The sequence below is a fragment of the Vigna unguiculata genome, chromosome 11 (assembly GCF_004118075.2).
Source record: "Vigna unguiculata cultivar IT97K-499-35 chromosome 11, ASM411807v1, whole genome shotgun sequence".
Taxonomy (NCBI): Eukaryota; Viridiplantae; Streptophyta; class Magnoliopsida; order Fabales; family Fabaceae; genus Vigna; species Vigna unguiculata.
In genome coordinates this window covers 25,879,544-25,899,961 of record NC_040289.1, presented here as the reverse complement: position 1 = coordinate 25,899,961, position 20,418 = coordinate 25,879,544, and the positions used below count along the sequence as shown (strand labels likewise).

Genomic DNA, 20,418 nt, shown 5'->3' with positions numbered 1-20,418 from the left:
TAATAAAAAGTAGTAAGAAAATGGGTATGAGTATTGGTACGAGATTATACCCGTTATCCGGTGGGGATAGGGATGGGACAAAAGTTTGATACTCGTTAGGTTTAGGTATGCGGATGGGGATGAATTTTTTTTACGGGGATGGGTATGGGATAGCGAAACTCGTCCCCGCCCCGCCTCGTTGCCATCCCTAGTTGGGTACATATGAATTTTTGCGCAAAAACAAATTAAGAATATAAAATTGTTATATACAAAGTAGAATTGGTTGCTCAAGGTTTTTCACAAAAACCTGATATTGATTTGTGAAAAGACATATTCAATAGTATTGGATGCAAAAATATTGCAATATTTGATTATTCCAATTGCACAACAAGGTCTGCATTTACATATAATGGATGATGTCATAACCTATTTGTTCGGTTCTCTTGAGAATGATATTTATATAAAAATCCCTAAAGGATTGAATTTGCCCAACAAGGTAAATTCTAAAGAGGGTTATTCAATAAAATTGAACAAAACTTTTTATTGATTAAAGTAATCAGGACGTGTGTGGTATAACCGTCTTATTGAGTACTTGTTAAAAGAAGGATATAGAAATGATCTTTTTTATCCTTGTATTTATATGAAAATATTATAAAATGAATTTGCCATAATTATTGTTTATGTAATGACATAAACATCGTTGGAACTCCTAATGAACTCATAAAGGCAATTGATTGCACAAAGAAAAAATTTGAGATGAAAGATCTTTGAAAGGAAAAGCCTTGTTTAAAATTAAAAATTGAGTATTTAAATCAAGTTGTTTTTATACATTAAGAGACTTATATAATTAAGGTGTTTAAAATGTTCTAAATGGACAAGTCACGTCCATTAATAGTTGTAAGGTCGTTAGATGTTGATAAAATCTCTTCTTAGACCTCAAGAAAATGATGATCTTCTTGGTCTAGAAGTACCATATCTTAGTGTCGTAGAAACAATAATATATCTCACTAATTATACTCGACCTGATATTGCATTTGCTGTAAATTTTTTAAGCAAGACATAGTTCTATAACTACAAGAAGAAAATGGATTGGAGTAAAACATATACCATGTTACCTTAAGGGTACTATGAATATGTTATTTTATATATCCTCACAATGTCATAATGGTTCATCACAAACATGATATTTGTTCACATGTGATAGCACAATGATTTCATGATGGTATATGAAACAAACCATAACACAAACATCATCTAATCATACAAAATTATGAGAAAAGTTGTGAATATGTTTGGTTAAGGTCTATAATTTAACATGTGCAAAAAACTTGTGGCTATCCTTAACAAAGAAGGAATCAACAACCATATATGTAGACAATAATGTATTGTTTAATTGAAAGAATGATATAGATATTTAAAAGATTCATTCATGTAAAAATCTAGTAGGTCTATTTATAAAGTCTTTGCCAAGAAGAACTTTTGAACAAATGATTCACAAGTTCAGACGCCGACATCTTAATGATATAAGTTTACACGAGGGGCAAAAATAGAATATGTGATGAACAATATTGTATTAAAGAATACAAAATGTTGTACTCTTTTTCCTTCCCTAGGTTTTTATCCTAAAGGGTTTTTCCTGGTAAGGTTTTAAAGATGCACATTCTGTTATCAATGGACACCCAAGGGAGAGTGTTATGAATTAATGATAGTCCATTGATTTTGTAACGTCCTCGCCGGAAATTACTTATTAAAATAAATAAGAAATAAGATTTGTAAAACATGGCATTTATTCTCGCAATTTCCCAAAAACACGGGAAAAATTAAAAGTTCAATATCGCTTCCATAGTAATTAAAATCGTACTATTCAGTTATTAGAAAACCAAACCATAAAAATTATAAAAGAAAATCATAATAAAACTGAGTAAACAATCCCGTCGTGATCCCCACTCCGTCTCTACGTATCTGCATGCTCACCTGCATTAACATTTGCTCCCATGTAACAAGTTACATGATCATCGCCACACACACACACACAGATAGGGTGAGTTCATTTAAATAAAATCAAACAAATATAATATTAAATACAACGTCGCAACATTAAAACCCCGAGTTAGTATTATTCTCCCTTTTTCCTTTATTCTCCACTTCCCGCACTTGCATTTAGATGTCTAACATTTCTATACCCTTTAGGTGAGAACAATGATCGATCTTCGCTGCACGAGTGTCTACTCGCCCCTCCGACTACAGGCCACCACCTGATAGTCCACACGTGGGAATAACCTTGCCACAACATCTCACTGTGACACCAAGTGGAGCTCCCCGAAACAAACATAAAGTTTGTAGATGTTCCAGACTACCAAAACTCTATCAGAATACTCTGAAGAGGGCAATCACCCGAACCTCGCCGTACGAGCCACAACTCGCACACTTCACTGGACTTCCTAAACCACCAGGCTACAACCTAGAGTGGTCACGTGTTATTCCAATACGGGTTACACTCGTAACTGGACCCCCAACCAAAACGTCGCATCATGAACATCACCTAAAGTTGTGTAGAAACCTTTCCTCGCGCACCATCACTGAACCAAAACCGCCTAGCGCGCATCCCACGTCGCTAGGCGGACACTGGGTCCAAACCGCTTGGCGGGCATCACACACTGCCAGGCACCAGGCGCCTGCAAAATCATCACTGCACCATCACCGCTTGGCGGACTCCGCCCTGCCGCCAGGCGCCACTCGTCACCATCGCCTAGCGCACCCGTCTCGCGCTGCCAAGCGCCAGTCTCCTTCCAGCCCCTCTATTGTTCCATTCCGCCTGGCGGAACCCTCCCTACCGCCAGGCGCCACGCGTCAACAATGGCCACTGTCACTGATTTGTGTTCCGTCCGCCTACGGCTCGCTCTCGCCGCCAGGCGCCATACCAGTAGCGCAATGCTACTGGTTTTTGGCACTTAAAACAGATCCCAGTGGACCTTAAATCATACCACACACCAACTTATAGAACAATTATGACACACCAAGCATAGTTCTATCACTAGAATATCATACACGCCTTTTTAATCAAGTAAATTGTAATTACCAATGTCGCACAAACTTCTTAAAATAACACAAACAATATAGCATATCAACTACAACACCCAATAAACATAATTTTCATACATCCCTACATGTTCATAAAACTGAATTGAAATTCACACATTGCATTTGACATTTTTCTCATTTATTAGCATACCTTCTCTCTAACAATAATGCCCCATGCAATTCACACTTCTTGTTTTACCAAATTAGCATACTTTCTGGAATATATCTTAGCACATACGGCAAAACATTTATGACATCCATTTCCTTATATCACTTTTCCCACCTTCGCTATCTCTAACCTTCCTTAATCCCTAACATGCCATATTCATCTAAATTTTCCATTTTAGACATATATATTTATAATGTATTTCTAATTGAAGAGCCAACACCACGAAATCCATGTCAATCAACCAAAATAGGCTGCACTGTTAGGCCGCCTGGCGGCAGTTCATGCGCCGCCAGGCGGTGCATACACATCTGGGTTCCGCCCAGATTTTCCAACATTGAATTTCACCCCAATTTTCCAATTACAGTACCCGCCTTCATCCTAACGTGTTTCTATATACACACACCATACAAGGTTCATACAATATTCATATTACAGTCAATTCTGGATAATCAACGCACCAATCATTGAAATAACTCATGAATATTATCCCCAATTCCCGCATAAACCCTCACCCCCAATTTCATTCTAAAATTCAGGCAATTTCCATCAATTTAGTAACTACAAACCATAATTTATCATGCCAATTAAATTGGTGCAATAGAAATACAACCCAAAATATCACAACATCACTAACAAACCAATCAAAACGCGACAATGGGAAGACACAAGTTGTATCGCCTGGCGGGCCATCCTCAGCCGCCAGGCGGTTCATAAGCGAACCCAAACAACAGACTAAAACACATAGGCCGCCTAGCGGCTCATGCCCTACCGCCAGGCGGTTTCTGGAAAAATCCAGAAACGCGAGCAAAACTTGATTTTAATAAGGATGCAGGCTTTACTAGTTTCATACATTACATGATTACACAAAATCACTAAAGTGGGTTTAATGTGAGAAAACGAAAATGGCATTAATCCTAAGTTTATTACCATTCAATATCCTAATTAACTTCTATTTTTCAGCCACCCTTGGCTGTCATGTCCATTAGAGTTTTCCTTTAACCCTTCAAATTCCATTCCAAAGCCAAAATAGCCAAAAATGAAGTTCAAATTTGGGTTCCCCAAGGTTTGAACCCACAACTATGCAAATGCCAAATCAATGCCAAACCATCATGCCAATTCATGTTTCTTGCTAACTAATATAATTTAATTACTATATCATTTCCCAACATGATTATATATATAAAAATATTAAATCACATAAATAACACATAATTGGCATACATAGGACTCAAATCCAAACCCTTTCACACAATCAAAGTACTCTCAACCACATATGAGCCAGCACTTTTCCACATCATGAAGGTTAACATTTAATGCCATAAAGGCTTCTCCTACCCGCATTTATTAAATAATTATTTATTTAATTATTTAAATTTAGTGGGTCTTACAGATTTGATACAATTACTCATATGATTGATATGATTGATAATCATATGATTCATTACTTTTTATGTAAATATTTGTATTAAATATTTGATTTGTATCCTTTATGGGTTACATATTATATCTATAAATATGACTCTTCCTATCAATAATAAGACACACAAAAAAGTTATCTCCCATTCTCTCGATCTCTATTCTTCCTTTCTTCTCTCCTCTATTATTAACTTTATTTCATAACAAAAAGAATATTTTTCTTGTTAGTTGTGAAGAAAGTTATTTTTCCTTTGATTTGTTAAAGATAAAATCTATTGAACTAAAAATCTACCAAATTAAAATCTATCACACTAAAATATACCAAAATAAATGAAATTTCTATTTTTATTTTGTCACTTTTGTAACTTCTTATCTAAAACATTATAGTTTTAATTCCACTAGCTAACTAACGAATACGACGACTAAACCAACCAAATTTGCAGGTTTAACAAATTGGATCTGGGTCTATATGAATTGTCTACAATTATATGACTTTTTTTTAAGATAGGGTTTAGTATCTCTAAGGTTCATAGAATGATTGGCAAATTTGGATCCATATACCCACCACTTATATGTCATTCACATTTGTTTTCATGTTAATAAAAAGGCAATGAAATTCATGTTCATCCAAAATGTAAGAGGCATTTTATTTATTTCAACAGAAGACTCCACTAGAATATGAAGCTAAGGAAATACAGATAACAAAGTTTTTTATTTAGAAAAATTCTAGAAGATTTTCAACCAAATCTTTTAGGTATTCTTAATCACAAAAAATATATATGACATTTATGATTATTTAAAAAAGATATTTGGATAATATATCAGAAAGTATATTTGAGCAACAGAAAAGATGGAACTAAAGTCTAGTCAAAGTTCTATATAAAAAGAACTAGGAGAAGAGAAGGGAGAGTCTTAACAACTCGAATTTTTTGCAGCTGCCATCCACAACATCTCTCACTTTCTTTCCATTATCTTTTTCATTTTTTCTTTCATTCATGATCTATATCATTTTAAGGTTGATTCCGCTGTAATTTGTTAATAAATTTTGAAGTTAGAATGCAATAATTAGTTTGTTCTTTTGATTATTGTTGTGGTTTATATTTTTTCTATGTCTTTTATCTCCAAATCAAGTAAAATTAATGGTTTTTTATATTGTAGCTAGTTAGCACGGTGTTTAATCTATATGCATAACAATCATATGAGTTCAAGGACTTTTAATGTTAATTAAGAAGTTACCTTGATTTTTGGGGAAAACTTTAATTAGAATTAATCAATAAGTTAGTTTATTTGGTTAACTTTTACTTCACAAAAGAGGGAAAATAATAGAAATGATTAGACATAATAATATTTAATTGAGAATTACTTTGGTTAAATTTGATATGAATAATTTAAATTTTTCAGTTTTAATTGAGAAGTTACTTTGGTTAAAAGTAAGGATACTATCAAATTAATTGAGAAGTTACATTGATTGATTTGAAAATCTAAAACAATAATATTTAAATAATCGGTAATGAATCTATTTTTAAAATGCATAACAATAATTTTTAAAACGATAATCAACCTATTTCAATATGATTGTTTTAATGTCTTTTATTAATTTGTTGTTCCCTTCATTGTTATTAAATTCACTCTTTATATTTTTGGGTATCAAAACCTCATATTTTCCTTAAAATAGTATTAGACATATTCATATTAACATATCATAAGCATTTGCATATTCTTTAAGGTTCATTTTTTGTAGATATTTAGGCATATTATCTTTTGCATATTTTTGCTTATCATTAATTTTTACTAATTTTAATTGTTTTAGGCTAGATCTTTATTTTTATCTTTTATTATTTGTATTGTGTTTGTTTTGTAATCATTTTTGTAGGTTTTGTAAGAATTAAATTGTTAAAAACCGATTTTGTATTCGTTGGGATACGACTTAGCAATACTGAAGTTGTTATAGTTAAATACTGTTAATTTGATAGCATCAACGACAACTTATCAAATTTAGCATTGTCGAGCAATACAATTACTATTTTTAATATTTCCATTCTTATTTATCTTCTGCCACTTGGAGATTTATTTTATTTCTTTATTTTTAGTTGTTTAACGTGTATACATTGAATTTAGTTTGTATTTTTGTAGTCTTTATTTATTTTAAATTGCTAGTAAGATTTATGTTTTTGTTTTGATTAAGAATTTCTTTTGAGGAGTTTTTTAGACTAGTTGGGGAATACTCTGGTTAGGAAAAACTTGGTATTTAAGTTATCCATTGTGACACACCTATCTTTTCTGAGAGTGAACCTAACGACATCTTAACTTATTTCTTTTAAAAACCTTTCTCTAAAGAAAGAATAAGAATAAGAAAACAAACAAAATCAGAGAAAATTTTTAGTGAACTGCGTAATGCATGACTTGAGCCATCCCAGATGAATTCCATCAAATTGACCTAAAGGTTGAAAGGAACTTGCATAAATTGTGTAGGAGATTTCCATTTGGGTGTTCTACTGAGGGAGCATCTTCATCATCTAAAGCCAGCATTGAAACTATACCACCTACAGTGATAAACATATCTTTTGATCCTTTATCCGAATCTGTAATTGAAATAAACAACATGGCAGAAAAGACCTTAAGACAGTTAGTTGCACCAAATGTGACTACCCCAACCATGTGCATCCAATGCCCATATGAAGAAAGTGAGCTAAAATGAGTTAATCCACCTTTTTGCCCAAATTTTATGGATTAGCAAGAGAAGACCCGCACAAACATTTGAATGAATTTCATGTTGTTTGTTCAACCATGAGACATACAATTGTGACCTACAAATGTCGACAAATTCATACTCTCCAAGCTTTCCAAAAAACCTTAGGAAATACTAAACATATACGTTACACATTTACATGTACTGTAACATTATGTAAAATGTATGAATCTTAAACACTAATGTTTTTCGGAAGCAAACAAAAGCTAAAAGCATGTTCATGTGAAGTTGTAATCAAACCTTTCAATTTTCAACATCTTCAAGAAGTTTAAACTCATAAGTGATTCCCTTATATCCAAAAATATCATGCACAACTTCATCTATCTCAAAAACAATTAAAAGACAATCAAACTACTAGTGTAGAGTTAATTATTTAATGTATAATAATTTTTAAAAAAAATATATATAAACTTACCACTGGATTTTCGTAAAATCCGTGTAACTAACTTTGAGTACAAATCAACATTTGCACATGATCAAGAAGAATGGAGCATCTATATTTGGAAAGTACACACCCACAATTGCTAACAGTTAACTCTGATGCCATATTAGTAATGAGAATACTATCCAAACCAAAAACATTATAAAGAAAGTTTCCTTTAGGAAATGATAATAATTATAGAAGAAGTGATGTGAGGGAAATAATGGATTATTAGAATTGAGGCGATTAAGAAAGAAGGAAAAAGGAGTGAGAGTTAAACAAGAGAACTAGGCATTAACCTCAGCCTTTGCATCAACAACCTCATGAAGTACATAGGATAGCAATGAATTAGATTTTTGCTGGATTGTCTTGATGGCATAATTTAATGCATCTTGAACTTGAAGGTCATGTGTTAGCATATATTGCCATCCTGGTTTGTGGCCATTTGATAAGAAAGACAAAACCACAGTAGATTATATTTAATAATAACCACTTCAGGTTCAAATTCACTACATAATATACACGAGAAAGGGTTATGTGCAATTAGAATGGATTTGTGGACATAAAAGAAACCATATGATTTATAACATTTGTTTTGCCATAAATTAGAATAAGAATACATTATAGAATAGACAAAGCATAAAAAATGCTTTTGGAGTAGCCAAAAGTGTTACATGCAACCAATAATAAGGATTACACGCTACAAAAGGACATCTAGTTTGGTAACTCAAACCAAAACAAATGCAAAAAATATAGGATTCAAATCAATTCAATTTTTTTTCTTTTATTTGATCCTACCTTAAATTTCTTGATTTCTTTCTTATTTTATTGTATACAACAAAAACAGAGTAGGGGTTGGTATTCAACTGCTCACTTCCTCATTGGGTCTCATTTATGTTCAGCCACGACATTAAAAAAGTAAATCTGCTACACCTATTCCTATATCATCACTATGCCTCACCTAACAACTATTGCATTCTCTTTAATCATTCCATACTTTCCAAAGAGTTAAACACTAAATATAAAATGCTTACAAAAATAATTGTTGATCTTTTGACCTTCACCTTAGATTAGATTAAAGTGTTTTAAGTCCTTAAGATCATAAGATCCTACCTATTATGCACATTTATAGTAATATATGTATATATATAAGATATCAAATAAGAAAAATAATCTTAAAAATCATTAGTTCGTTACTAAGATTTAATTAAATTTCAATCAAAAATACGTAAGTCAATTGAAACCTATGAGTAAGTTAAAATTATAGCTCCAATATAAATGAAAATTTTATTTATCTATAGTCATACATTACAAAACAACATAAGAAATGGACATGTTTTCTACACCTCCTATAGTTAACTATTAGCCATAACTAGTATAATGTTGTTTGACACAGTAAAAAAAAAACCATAAACTAATTACAAGTAAAAAGGGAGATATTGTTTGGAAAAATGTAGAAAAAACAAACTAGTATGGGCCACACCTAGCAGCCCACAACAACTAATTTTAAACTTTGAAGGAGATAATTGGTAAACTGCAACTATGATACACAAACAAATTCCAACAACCACATTCCATCTGTCCATCGTCAACAAGAAAAAATCAACCACAAACCGATCATATAACACATATTGAGAGATGACATCAAACAAGGAATTGTGTTAAGATGGATATAGTTTTCTTTTCTCTGCAAATTGGTTTTGGCCCACAACCAAAATGGCATCTCACTACAACATTAAATGTGTATGTGGTTTTTTGTCCATGGAAAACCACAATATATCATTATCTAATTTAACGTAGAAGCAAATTTATATCGTTTCTGAGATCTGCATCATTTATGTGCATATATGGTAGTAGATGCCAAATCAAACACTTGATAAGATTGGCAATTCCACAACTCTTACAATCTTAGTTTTAGTTTCTCATTTTACACTAATAAATAGTAATGTTATACTAAATTACCCAACATTAAAAAAATGTTTTGGTGATTCTAAAGGTATAACTTACTAACACTCTACTAAAAAAAATTAGAAGGATCTTCACGACTCCCTTTACACTCTTGATTCTTTTCTTTAAAAAGACTGTTTTAGAGCTATTTCAACTGGCAATGTGCAATTATTATAAGTTAACTATGAAAATATGAATCACAATTATTGACATAAGTGTACCCACAACAAGCAATACACAAAATAGCCAAGTAAACAAGAGTTCACTCAAAAGAAAACAATACATTTGAAAAGTGAGTAAGTAATTACCAGTGCAAATTCAACAAATGTAATTCAAGTTAAATGATGGTAATCCCCAAAAAGCCTCAAGCGATGAACCTAGATGAATAAATAAAAAATATTACAAAATATTTTACAGCATACTTATTAACCAACAATAAAGGGTATTTAACCTAAACGAATACACCAAAATAATGGAAAATTTCTCATATGGCACTTAAAGTCAACCATTAAAAAAAAAATACTATAATCCTAGTTCCATTAAAAGTTACAAATCTTTATGTTGAACCACGATATTAAAAAAGAAAAACTGCTACACCTATTCCTCTATCATCACTATGCCTCACCCAACAACTACTGCATTCTCTTTCATCATTCCATACTGCTTTTGAGAAATGAAGAAATTCAAGTATATATATCAAGACCCCAATAATGAAATAAAGAATCGATGTTGCCTTTGAGAAATGAAGAAATTCAAGTATATATATCAAGACCCCAATAATGAAACAAAGAATCGATGTTGCCGATTGATAAATATAAATCAAATATTGCATAAAGTATTTGAAAGAAACACTAACCTTATCATCAATTCTCTTATTCTATCACTCGGGTCGTTGCTATCACCACCGCCTTGTACCACTGTATGTTGCTGCCGAGCTTAACCGTAGACGATGGCAGTTGGAAAATATGAGGTTTTATTTGAACTTGGGTGAAGTATATTTAGGGAGAAGAAGAATTTTTGAATGATAAAGAAGAAGAAGATTTGGCAGAAAGATAATATTTAGGTTTTGAACGAAGGAGAAGGGGCTAACCCGATACTAGCTCTGTCCCAACCTACTACTTGGGGATAAAGCAAGAAAAAGGTTACAAACACAATAAAAGCTAAACCAAATGGGAGTTTATATGAGACAATATGGAAGATTAGCCAACAATGACAAGCAACAAAATTAAAAGTATTCAACAAAGTATAGCACATCAAATAAAACCTATGAATGACACTAGAATGAGAATAATAAATTTAAAACAGCAAGTAGATTGAAATCACAACTATGAAACTTGTTTAATCCTTCACTTTAAACCCAAGGCAAGGTAATTAAGTCACCTTAATCATGGTTAATCGAAGTAGGACTAAAGCAGCTCCAAAATGCACTTAAGTTTGATTTATCGTTCATTGCTAGTAAAGAAAACACATAACACAACCTCTACTTCACATTTTTTTCATTTTTTTATTCTTCAAAATTTTTCGTTGATTTTTTTTTAAATCTTCGTCTATCTCTTAGCTTTCAAAGGCAAAAATCAAAACTAAAATTGATGCATCCAATTGCTCACAGAAATTCAAACACAAAGAGTTTTCGTGTAGTGAAATGAGAATTTCAGAAAATAGAAGAACATTTGCTCTTGGGAAAATGCAATGTTCTTGACAAATTGGAAGGATATGAAATTGATAATGATATAATATCAAGCATGAACTATTCAAGAAAATATAAGAAACATCAAAGATGAACCACTCAGTGAAAATGGCCTAGCAATGGCTTCAAAACAGATTGCTTTCCAGCACGTGAATTATGTCAGCACTTTTGCTTATATGCCAAGATTCAAAGTGTAGAACTCAATTCAAACGGTAAAAACATATGGAAAGATGACATTTAAGGAAATACATGACTTAGACAACATGTATAGATGCTTAAACGAAAACTGAAACCAAACAAACAAGATTTCACTGATTAAAATGAAGAACAAATCAATTAGAAATAAAAAAAAACGTTGTAGATTCGAAAACCAATGGAAATCCTATGATATGCACCGATTGATTCAAGTAGAATATGGATTTGAATCACTAACCAAGTGAATAACTCAAAACAAAGGATGGAAAACAACAAGACAATAAAAACAAGTGATGAACATGACAAAAATTGAAGCAAGGATCGAACACTTATCTCAAACCGCAATGGAGATGACTTGAAATGGCTATAGATGCCATATAATGAAGCTCCATGGTGGAATTTGATGGTTGATTGAAGCTTCCTTGTAGCAAAATGGATGAAACACCGAAGGTTGCCGATGTAGTGGCTGTGAAAGTGGTTTGGTGAAGGTTCCTAAGAGGTTAGGCCAAATTAGGGAGGAGGGCTAGAGGAGACATCTTGGAGAATGCTCCAGCAATTTGGACTCTAAAAAATGCAAGTCATGGAGTGATCTCAACATGTATTTGCATTAACAATTCAAGAGTAACCTTACAAAGAGTGTGGAGTCTCTCATTTATAGTAGAGAGCATCTCCTAAAATGAAAACCAAATGCAAGACTAAATGAAATGCAAATGCAAGGTGGCCATGTGAAGCACATGTGTCTAGATCTAGATCTAGATATAAGATCCACAAAAAGTGGATCACATGCCATGTGGCATGTCACACTTTCCTCATTTAACACATGTGCTAAATGTGCAACTCATGGCTAAGGCTAGATGTAAACTTGGTCTAGACTTTTGCAATTGGGCTTGACAATTGCAAAAGCTAGATCAATTATGACCTAAAACTACTTCTAGTAATTTTACAATTTATTTTTAAAGCATGGCCTAAACAATGGACCCAAAAATAAAGTCTAATCTTATGTCTTGACATGTCTCTTGTTATTAAGCCTTTGAGTGGACTTGAGCATTGAGGTGCATGTGGGTCATGGAATAGGCCTTGACGTTGATCCAAGCTATAAGCCTTGTTGGGATCACATCAGTTTGGGGTACGGGGCTTTGGAAAACCCCCTGATGTGCAGGCCACAAAAATGAAGCCTAGCTCCAAAGGGGGCGAAGGCTGACCAGCGATTGAAAATTAAAATGACAGCTCTAGATTTATATCATAGTTGATATTTTAACTTTTTATATTACTTAAGATTAAAACAAAAAATATATGATTAGAGGGCTTAAATGACCCCTCTTAGTTTCTTCTACTTATAATGAAAATCTCATACAAAGATACATAGAAGACTAAGAGACTACACTAAAACCTTAGGTATAGAACTAGATACGGCCGGAGATTTCCAACACTCTACACCTATATTTAGGATTAATGATTAATGATTAATGCATAGATGTAATAATTCTAACAATAGTATTACACTCTTGAAGTATTCTCGTTGCTCCAAAGATAGAAAATTTCATTTCTAACACATCAAAGAGAATATAATTTCTATATATGTCATAAAAAGCATTCATGGAACCAAATTTTTAATTAAATAACCATATTAAGCGAGGGATGTTATTATATTTCAACTTTGAAAAAAAAAAGAGACTAATTTAAGATGAATTTAGCTTATCTTCTATAGTTCACCTTGCGCATTTCATGTGTCATTTCAAATAAGATAAAGCTGTATTATTTTTCAAATAAAATGTTTACATTATAAATTTGTACCATAGATATGGATATCACATGCATATCAACGTTAGGTTAGATTTAATTAGAATAAAATTATTAAAGTGATGCATATATAAAAATACTATATAAAATATACGTAAATGACATTTTCTTTCTTAAACATATAATAAAATTATTTTCGTAGAATAAGTAGAAAGAAAATATAATATTTCACCTTTTTCTTTTAAGGAGAGGAGGTTCATTCTTTAAAAAAACAAAAAATAACAATACGTCCAAGTCTATTAAATTTCTAGAAAAACCTGCTAAAACTTTCACTTAATCACACTTTTTATAATAATATTACCATAATTAAAATAATCTAATAAGCTTATTTATTATGTAAAAAAATAATGAAATAGTAATATTCAACACAAATATATGAATGTCAAGTAAGTAGATGATGATTTCTTTCCATCACTTCTCTCATCTTGTTTCTATTTCATAATTTGGAGCAAAACAAAATGGATGTCTTTAGAATGGCACACAAGATTTGCAAGTCAATAATGGGTCAAAGAGACATAGATAATATCTTATAGAGGTACACTTGGACACATTGAAAACATTTTTTACATTGAGGAAAATCATATACTCTATGAAAAAGGTAAAATCGTACAAATAGAAACGAATTAGAAAATACATCACAGGTAAAATCATATAAATTGGAAGGACTTAGAAAATACTTTTATGGTAGAAGTAACTTTTATAAGATACACTCGGTTATTTTATCATTAAAAATCTTGAGTTATAAATAGAAAATAGCTAATGAAATTCCATTTTATAAAAAATCATTATATCTCTACAAGATTCTAACTCCTATATCTACCTGTTTGGATATCAGAGTATGTTATAGGATTCATGGCAGCATGGTCTACAATCCTACCCGATCAATTTCTTAAATAGAATAAGTTCATCTTTTGTCTATCTTTTAAGTCTTTAAATTGATTTGTTACATGTGGGGTGTTGAGTTTTTGTATGTGTCATCTAAGGGCTCTAAATGAATCTTTGTCCGATTTGGATTGTTAGGATGTGAAGAAATCTTTGAGATGAACTTTCCATGTTCAAATATTGATTCATGTGTGAGTAGGAGTCTCTAGAGGTAATGAAGCATTTGGTCTTAGTAACTCATTTGGTCTTTGAGACTAAGTGGGTTCATGATATCTAGTGCATCTGTGACGAGATAATTTGTGTTACATTGTTAGTTGATTTTGGTGAACTAATAACTATTAGTGTGAGCTTAATGTATTTGTGTGATTGACAAATGTTATGACTCCAGCAAGTGTACCAGATTGCGCAAGTAGTAACCGGTAAGATCGGAATATCATTTCTTAAGAGACTCGTGTATACTAAATAATTGCGTAGTTAATAACTAATTTAAACTAAAGAATGAATCCATATTTTGAGTCCCAAGAGACTCGTGTATACTAAATAATTGCGTAGTTAATAACTAATTTAAACTAAAGAATGAATCCATATTTTGAGTTTTATGTAAGAAATTAAATTTTGCATAAATGATTAAAATTAAACTTTGGAAGTTAAAGGCACTTAGTGAATGGAAAAGATTAGAAATGATATGAATTGATATTATCAGGGTTAGAATTCACCAACTATGCTCTCATGCAACTACAATTTTACATCCTCTACATCAATATGTTAATGTCAACCCACAATTCTACTCAAACCCTAATTCCTTTGTGGAATGAGCCTAAATTTTCTTATTAAGAGTTAATCCCTTGAACTCTTAATAAGCAAATCTGCATTATGCACTAGGGTTTAAGACAACCAATGGGTCAAGCCTCATTCCTAGATACAAGCCCCACTGAGTTTTCTTATTCCAAATCAAGGTTTCAAAAGATATTTCCACACCCAATGAACCAAATATCATGCAATGGATGGCTAAATCAATGCAAGCATTAAGTGAAGAAATAAGAAGACTAGCATTCAATGAAAGAGGGATTTATATATTCAAAGCATTGCAATTACATAAGAGTGCAGTGGCTACATCTAACCCCAACAAAAATGGGTTCAGCCCTCCATTGTCATGGAGAGCTCAAGCTTACAAATGGAAGAAATGGAAGAGAACGAGATACAAAGAGGAAGAAGAAGTTGTTCCCAATAGCCCTAGCACACCTCCATGCTCTCCAAAATGAGTTTGCTCGCACCTTCCACTGCCAAAGATGGTTTCCCCTCGAGAATCCAGAAGAAATAGGTTAAATTTTGCCACATCAGCACAGGTGTCACTCAACGTCGTTCCCACACCGCTCAACGTGTAAGACCCGTGGAATTTAATTAATTAGATAAATAATTAATTAATAAATACGGGTAGTGGGAGCCTTTATGGCATTAAATGTTTATAAAAGTGACGTGGAAAAGTACTAGCTTAAGTGGTTAAGAGTACTTAATTGTGTGAGAGGACTTGGGTTCAAGTCTTATGTATGCCTATTGTGTGTTATTTAATTATTATTGTTTTAATAATATGATTGAGCATATTGAATGATGACATAATTATCGAATTATATTAGTTAGCAAGAAATATTGAGTGACGCGTAGGAGCAGATGCCTGGATTAATTGTATGATGAATAATTCTATTTTGCATGACTACGCTCATGTTAATTTTTTGGGTTTCTGAAAAATTTCAGAAACCGCCTGGCAGGTGATGAATTTCCGCTAGGCGACGCATCACAGTCTAGGCAATTTTGGTTTCCTGCAGAAGAGCCGCCTGGCGGCATATCCCTGGCCGCAAGGCGACGTAAGCCACACCATCCAGTTTCTGGGTTTCCTATGAACAGCCTGGCGGTGGTAATTGACCCGCCAGGCGACGGGAGCCATATTGGCTTGGATTTGAATTTTGCTGATTTTCTAGGCTGTTTGGATTAGTGGAAATAAAGTGGTAATCATGGATTGATAAATATAGAGATGATAAGTTGTGAAAATTCACGTGGTGCGTGAGAATTAAGTTAATGTAGCGATATTGGAATGTTAGGGTTGATAGAATCGGGGGTTTTGGTGAATTGCATGTAATAGTTGTGATTGCACTAAAATTGTTGTTGGGGATTGTGAAAATCAAATAATTGTGGCACTGTTACCATGGTCATGTGCGAAATGGCCGAGATAAGCAGAAGAGAGCAGTGGAGACTGTCAGGGAGTCTTTCGCAGGTGCTTAAATTCTAGAAAGTTGCCCATAATTATAAGTACCGTCTGGCGGCGCGAGGCTGGCCGCTAGGCGCCAACGCAGTGACAGTGAAGGTGCGTGGCTGTGATGGAAGTCACCGGGGTGGGTTCTGTTACAGTTGAACTTGGAACTGGGAGAATGAATTGGTGATATTCTTGGGTAATTAATGACATGATCCTCATGTATGAATTAACATAGTGGCTTAAACATTGAATTGGATCGTAGTAATTCTTTTAGGACTGATAATTGAAGGTTGATAGAGTGTAAATTATGGATGGGGGTAAGCTAAGTGAAGGAGGTCCAGAAACGTGACCTGTTTCGTGATAGGTTATATTTATAAGTGGAGTGTTGGTAAACATGTAAGAAGAACGAAAAAAATTTAAACACCAGCTGATGTTTTGAATGTGAGTGGAATTGGTCAAGATGGGAGTGTGGTGTAATTTTGTTAAGATATGGATGATGTGTCATGAGTTTTAGGCCCCTATGAGTGACTAATAGAGTACTAAAAGTATGAGGTTAACAGTGGTATATGGTAATGTAGAAACGAAACTAAGCAAGATGAACTATTGGTAAACTTAGGTGGGTGAACCAAATGGGAATTAAGAACATGGGAAATTGAGTTAAATCACATGGTTTTGAGATTAATTAATTTGGAAAAGTTCAGTACTGGGGTTGTGCAAAGTGAGATGTAGAAATCAACGAGGGAGAACTCCAAAACCAGTAACTATCAATGTTACTGATATAGTGCCTAGCGGCAGAGTCGAAGCCGCCAGGCGATAGCTGCCAACAGAGAGCTAGGGACTGGGAGTGTGCCTGACGGTGAGGGTCGTCCCACCAGGCAGTATCTATAGCGAGGATGAATCAGAGGCGCTACGCTCCTGGCGGTACGTGTCCCCTGCCAGGCGGTTTGGGAGCGGCAACGCTTGGCTGTACGTGTCCCCCGCCAAGCGATTTTGCTGCTGCAGCCTTGAGTTGCTAGATTCTGCATGCGTGATCTACAAGACTTTTGGTGATGCTTCAAAGGTGGAATTGTTGGTATCCCTTGAGTTTAGCTCGGGATAGGGGTTAAGCATGTGGCATTCATCGAGTTGAGTTCAGAATCACATCCCTCAAGTTGAGCTTAGGATGGCGGATGAACACGAGGAACCCTTGAGTTAAGCTCGGGTTGGCGAGTGTTGCCGTTGTGAGTGTGCTGGTTGTGGCTAGTACGGATGGGTCCAGATAGATTGCCCTCCTCAGTATTTAACTGATGAGTTTGGTAGTCTTGGGACGTTACAAACTATGTTCATATTTGGGAACTCCACCTGGCGTTACGGTGTATGATCCGTAGCAATGGTTTCCCACACGTGCTCTATCGGTTGTGGCCGATAGGTATGGCAGCAAGTCACCTTGAGGTAAACACTAGAAGATGTAGAACGCGAATAACCGGGTTGTGGCCAGGTGATATGGAATCGAAGGCGGGCTTTCAATTGGTGTGATTGCATGAAATATATATAAGTGATTGATATATGTATATAAATATAATGATATGTTTATCCTGTTAAGCTCACCCTATCTGCTTGTGTTTGGTGATGATCATGTACGCAGTACACGGGAGCAAATGATGTTGTTATAGGTGGTTCTAGTGAGACTTAGCTACGGATCGGGGATAGCATGGGGAGCTTTATATTTATTTAATGTTTTTGGAAATAAGTTGTAATCCTTTATTTCTCCAACTTTGGATATTCAAATATGGTTTTTAATTTTGGTTGTTGGACTATATTGGATATAATAAAAGTTTTAAATTTCCTGCGTTTTGGGGAAGTCCAACTCTGGTGCTCAGCATCCAAAAATGCGAGAAGAATGGCGCTCAACCTTGAATTCTGAAGCTGAGCGCTAGAAAATGCGAGAGGAATGGGGTTCAGCCTTGATTTCTGGCGCTCAGCGTTGGATTCTGCTATATTCATATCTTTAATTTTGGCTTTTTTTCTTCTTTCTTCTCTGGTTGACAACTTCTTTGGCTTGAGACAAAAGCTTTCTATAATAAAAGTTTTAAATTTCCCACGTTTTAAATTTCTCCAACTCTGGTGCTCAGCGTCCAAAAATGCGAGAAGATTGGCGCCCAACCTTGAATTCTGAAGCTGAGCGCTAGAAAATGCGAGAGGAATGGGGCTCAGCCTTGATTTCTGGCGCTCAACCTTGGATTCTGCTATATTCATATCTTCAATTTTGGCTTTTTTTCTTCTTTCTTCTTTGGTTGACAACTTCTTTGGCTTGAGACAAAAGCTTCCTATCATTAAATTGGTCACAAAAATGGGGATTAGTGGTATAATTAGATCTATGTAACCCATATTGTATTTATTCACAAAAGCAAAGTAAAAGTGAGGATTAAGTGGTTTAAAAGCTCAAGAGGAGTTGATTTTGTTAGCAAGAGATAGCCAAGATAATGGTAAAAATCTACATTATCAACTCCTCCAAACTTAAAACCTTGCTTGTCCTCAAGCAAAAAGGTAACTTGGCCTAGATGAACAACACAATTGTAATGATCTAGCAACTCAGGAGAATATAGTTAAACAACTAAAACAGATGTCAATTGTGCTTGCTTTTATTTGAAAGATTGTTTGGCACATGTGTTTCATTAGCAAGGCAAGCTAAAGCTATGGTGCTCACAAAACAAAAGTTTCACAAGTCCATGCAAAAGTTTATAAGGGATTAACAATCATGGCAAAATGTTTCCTTGATCAATGGGAACCACTTCTCACAAGAACAAGTGTTTCACTCAAGCTCACTGGTATATGGATATAAACAACATTCTCTCCACCATCACAATGTCACACAATTTAACTTTGTTTTTTGTTCAAAATGGCTAATGTAACACCCTAACTTTTGAATGTCAAGAAAAGTTATAAAATTAACACTTTTAGCGGAAAAAACAATTATCGATAAAACGGACTTACGTAAAAGCCTTGAATTTAATTTATTAAATATCGTAATTCAAAACATTGATTGTCAAAAACCTTTCACATGTCAATGACAAATAAAAGAAAATTACACATCTTGAATATTTAATTTAAACAACTCAATGAAAATTAATGAAATCCCGAGTTCACCCTATCCTGTCGTCAATTTGCTCCACTGCAGAAGCATCTGCATTATCAACTACTCACGTATAACACACACGTCATACGATCATCGCACAAACACAAATAATACACAAAGCAAACAAATAGGGATAAGCTAACCATAACAATGATATATAATCATAATTTAGCAAAAGAAGATTGTGAATAATACTTAACATCACATTTATTTAAATAATATACTTAACATTATAATCACAATCACATCATGCACAAATACAATGACTATAATCTTAAGAAAAAGATCCAACTCATGACCCCATTGACACGCACCTACATCTGGGAATGATTTACTACACCCGGGAATGAATTATCTAGCTACCACCCATGGCATAAACTCTTTAAACCTTATGAAATATATTAAACCTGCAATCACTTATATAAAAGAAAGGCTTAAATAGTCATTTGGTCCTAGTTTTGGTCGACTTTTTTCACTTTGGTCCTACTTTTGAAATTGTTTTCAGTTTGGTCCTACTTTTTGTTATATTTTTTTCAATCAAGTTCTTTTTGCTAACACCGTTAAAATAGTTAACGGATGTGAACAGTAACCGCCACGTGTCATTTTGTGATTTTTTTGATTTTTTTTAATATTTTTTTAATATTTTTTAATATTTTTTAAAATTTTTTAAAATTTTTTTAAGTTTTTTTTAATTTAAAAAATAAATGTACACGTGTCAAGCCCATATCA

The 20,418-nt window shown here is 33.6% G+C and overlaps 1 long non-coding RNA gene across 1 annotated transcript; it reads right to left on the bottom strand.

The window, feature by feature from the left end:
* Positions 1 to 6,803: 6,803 nt before the first annotated feature.
* LOC114169068 lies at positions 6,804 to 10,904 on the bottom strand. The gene is made up of 3 exons (XR_003600819.1): positions 10,619 to 10,904; positions 10,071 to 10,139; positions 6,804 to 8,245 (listed from the first exon to the last, which is right to left on the bottom strand). It is a non-coding gene; the product is annotated as an uncharacterized LOC114169068 (long non-coding RNA).
* Between the last annotated feature and the right edge of the window lie 9,514 nt (positions 10,905 to 20,418).